This window comes from Aristolochia californica, unplaced genomic scaffold, assembly GCF_029961685.1.
Source record: "Aristolochia californica isolate CCGP_79_NKW_82.1479 unplaced genomic scaffold, dmAriCali1.0.hap1 SCAF_150, whole genome shotgun sequence".
Lineage (NCBI taxonomy): Eukaryota > Viridiplantae > Streptophyta > Magnoliopsida > Piperales > Aristolochiaceae > Aristolochia > Aristolochia californica.
In genome coordinates, this window is record NW_027181827.1 from 30,001 (window position 1) to 34,962 (window position 4,962).

The window sequence follows — 4,962 nt, forward strand, 5'->3', positions numbered from 1 at the left end:
CGAAAAAATCTTGAGTCCTTGTTCTCTCTCCTACAGAGGTATTAACTCTATGGAATAGAGAAAAAAATAAAAGAAAAACCTTTTATTTTTTTATTCTTCACGCCCGGGATTACGTCCTGGATCATTAGATAGGAATCCGAAGATGAAGAGAGAAACAAAGAATATCACTACTGTGTAAACGAAGAGTTTAAGAGTAAGCATTACACAATCTCCAAGATCAGTATTTTAGAAAATAGGGGAATAGATTCTCTATGTCTATTTTTGTACCACATACCCCGTTTCGAGAAAAGCAAATCTTTTCTAGGAATTCAGAATTTATTTGTAATAAGATTCTGATTCATCTCTTAGTTATAAAAATTTGCTTATCATGCCCAACCTAGATATTGTGAGGTACCATAATAAGGTCTTTGACCCTTGGAGGGTCAAAATGTGGAAATGAGGTGATTCAGATTCATCGCAGCTCCCCATAAAGAATTTCAATGTTTGAATTGGGGGTTCATAATGTAGGACTTATCTGATCTTATCAATTGTTCTTATAAATTTTGTTAGAAATTTTTTTTTTTTCGAAGAAATCGTGAATCTTTCTTAGTATTAAAGATCTCATCGAAAACTTACAGCAGCTTGCCAAACAAGGGCTAAGAGAAAAAAGAGTACGGGTATGACTGGCATAACATCTACGATTGGATTCAAAAAGGCATAAGTCTCGGGCAATTTGGCGAATAAAAAGCTACTCGAATGAAGGGCCGAATTAAGACAGATAGAGATTAAACTTAAGATATTAAGCATACCAAACATTTCGTTTTTAGAGATAATTTCATTTTTATCGTGATATAAGGGAAAAATAAAGAAAGAAGAGAAGGTTTGCCAAAAATCTTCCTTTTTCTTGGAACTCCCCCAATCAAAAATCCTTCAATTCTTAAATCTGATTCAATTCTTAAATCAGAGTAGAAGGAATCATACTTTCATACAATATCTTAATTGAATTATATGTAATGATCAATGAATTCATTTCGATTCTACATCTACACATTCTACACATGACGAATCTTAGCAACGCCCATTCTATAGATATTGGATTTAGGCTGAAATTGACGAACAGCCAATACCTATGTTAGTGTTTATTTGTGTCCAATATAAATCTAAATGGGGCGTGGCCAAGCGGTAAGGCACCGGGTTTTGGTCCCGTTATTCGGAGGTTCGAATCCTTCCGTCCCAGCCCGATTCTCTCATAGAAAAGATGAGGTACTTTTAGCCATCTTCCCTAATCCCCTAATAAAAGTAAGTGGGATATTGGATACAATGTGATTCCATTTTTTTTTTTGTTTCTTTCAGATTTCGAATCATTGTTTTATGAACTATATACTCCTTATTGATTGACTTTCTCACAAGCGTATCGATTCACATTCTTACACTCGCAATCGAGTGTCAATGACACGTGTATAATGTATAAAAAAAAATATAAATAGAATATATCTATTTACTTTTTATAGAAAGTATGGAAAGAAAAATGAAAGTCTCATTCATATGATATAGGATCATGTTAAATCCTTGCTGAGACTTCTCCAGATAAAATAAAAAAAAATACCTATCCTTCCATTTCCATATATATATATAAGCATATATATAAGCATATATCATATATATAAGCATATATATATATATTATATATAAGGAAATATAAGGAAGGTGTGGACTGCTGGGTAGCAATTAAGCCAATGATTATTCATGATTCCATATTGAATCAATTCCATACCGGGCATACCGGTTCAAAATTAGAGGAATGTTATGGTAAAACTTCGTTTGAAACGATGTGGTAGAAAGCAACGTGCGACTTGAAGGACATGGTCGGTTGTGGATGCAGGAATCCACCATTTTATATATCTGTGAAGATGCTCTTGGCTCGACATAGTTTGTTCTGTTACACTAGGAAACCAATTTTATTGGTTGTAAATAGTACATGATGGAGCTCGAGTATAAAGTATTGATTCATTTATCAGGGGAAGAGTCTAGGGTTAGTACCAATCAATAGGTTGGAAAAACTTCGTAACGTAAGTATATCTTCGATATAGAAATCGAAAGGGTCAAATTTGAAAGGGGTTCAAACCAAAAAGTTAAATAGTTCGGAATTGGTAAAAATATTTGACCAAAATTGTATCGTAGGGGAATCAATCATTCGTACGATTCTTTCAATAGAAAGAAATAATAAAAGGTATGTTGCTGCCATTTTGAAACGATTAAGAATCGCCGAAGTAATGTCTAAACCCAATGATTCAAAGCAAGGATAACGGATACCGGAACAAGTAAACTCCATTTTTCAACTGTTTCAACAACTCGAACTAGATTAGAATGTGGAAATAGATTCTAGGTGAGACAAATAAAAAAAAATGGGTTAGAGACGGCTCAATAAATGTTTAAGGATTTCCTCTCTAGGCCTTTGATAATTACCTAACTTGAGTTATGAGTACGAATGGTATTTTTCTTCTCAGGAGAGAAGAACAAAAAACGACTCCAATTTTTAGTTAGAGTCTAATTCAAAATTTTTTGGATACATTTGCCACTATATACATAAATTCGAATCATTCTTTCTTGAGCCGTATGAGGAGAAAACCTCCTATACGTTTCTAGGGGGGGGGGGGGATTCTTCATATACATCTATCCCAATGAGTCATCTATCGAATCGTTGCAATTGATGTTCGATCCCGAAGAGAGGGAAGAGATCTTCGTAAAGTCGGTTTTTACGATCCGATAAAGAATCAAACTTATTTAAATGTTCCTGCTATTCTATATTTCCTTGAAAGGGGCGCTCAACCTACAGGAACTGTTCATGATATTTCAAAGAAGGCGGAGGTCTTTAAAGAACTTCGAGTTAATCAAACAAAGTTCAATTAATGGAATCAAAAAGGGGTGCCTAGCATCTGGCTTTATGTAATTGTTTCTCCACTGATCTCTTTTTTTCTTGCTCTATTCACCATTGCTATAGAACGAAAAAAAAATCCTATCTATATTGAATTGATTTATAATTGATATAAGACAGATAGAAAAAAATCTCGAGTGATTAAATTACTGGATCTACGAAATGCCGGGATTACCATCAATAGGGTACTTTTTGTTATTGGATGTACTCCCCTAACAAACAAAGGGGGCAATCCCGCTTATTGTATCTGTATCTATATTCAATAAATTCAATATTTATTCCTACTTCTTCCTTAACTTATTCCCCCGTTTACACTTCATTTCTTATCTATGTAGTGCCAATCCAACACAAGTACTTTACTTAATTATTTAGGTTTGATGGTTTGATCAATTTGATATTTTTTTGTTTTATCAATATGCAATTCATATTGACAATGTTGTATCGAACAAATATAATTCGATCGTGGAGAAATAAATCTATTTCTCCACGGCCCATAAGTTTGTTTATTTACTTCATTTAAATGATGAGTTCACCAAATTCACTGCGATACAAGAATAAAAGTTTTTTTTTTTTTTTTATATTATATATATTTATATATATTATATATAATATATATATTTATATTAATATTATATATATTAATATTATATTCTATTATTTTATATTTATTTTTTATTCCGATCATATCTACAATCTTATCCGGGTTGCTAACTCAATGGTAGAGTACTCGGCTTTTAAGTGCGACTATGATCTTTTACACATTTGGATGAAGCAACGAATTCGTCCATACCATTGGTAGAGTTTGTAAGACCACGACTGATCCAAAACGGGAATGAATGGAAAAAATAGCATGTCGTATCAATGGGGAACTCAGAGAATACTTCGAATACTTCATCCTTACCGGATGGGCAAAAAATCTTGTCTTTGCTTCTTTTCTTGGAACGGGACTAAAAAAATTAACCCTCGGGTCAAGTGAATAAATGGATAGAGCTCCATGGCTCCAATTATAGGGAAAGAAAAAGCAACGAGCTTTTTTTTTATTAAAATGAAATTAATATGAATTTGAATAATTTCCCGATCTAATTAGACGTTAAAAATATATATTAGTACCTGATGCGGGAAAAGGTTCCCCTGTGAGTGGATGATGCATTCCCTTTTTTATGAATCCTAATTATTAACTCTATTACGGAGTGAGTAAAGACGAATGTGTAGAAGAAACCGTATACTGACAAAAAGCTAATTTTTTCCAAAGTCAAAAGAGCGATCGGGTTGCAAAAATAAATGATTTCTTGTCATCCTTTTGTGAACTATAACGTGGAATTCGAACGAAAAAAAAAATGGGATGGAAAAAGAGAGTATCTGTTGATTGGTCTCCTTGTCTCCGGGGTATCCATTGTTTTTTTTTTTTTTTTTTTTCTTACTATATACCTTGTTTTGACTGTATCGCACTATGTATTGTATCATTTGATAACCCAAGAAATCCCCCATTCCTTTGGTTCAAGTATAATTTCAAATTAAATGGAGGAATTACAAGGATATTTAGAAATGGATAGATCTCCACAAAAACACTTCCTATATCCACTTCTCTTTCAGGAGTCTATCTACGTACTTGCTTATAATCATGGTTTAAATGGATCGACTGTTTACGAATCGATGGAAAATTTAGGTTATGACAATAAATTTAGTTCACTAATTGTGAAACGTTTAATTATTCGAATGCATCAACAGAACCCTTTTAATTTTATTATTTCGGGTAACGATTTTCACCAAAATAGATTCGTTAGGAAAAGCAAGAATTTGGATTCTCAAATCATATCAGAAGCTTTTGCAGTCATTATGGAAATTCCACTCTCCCTGCAATTAGTATCTTGCCTGGAAGAAAAAGAAGTAGCAAAATCTCATAATTTACGATCTATTCATTCAATATTTCCCTTTTTCGAGGACAAATTATCACATTTAAATCATGTGTTAGATATCTTAATACCCCACCCTATCCATCTGGAAATCTTGGTTCAAACCCTTAACTGCTGGATACAAGATGCTCCCTC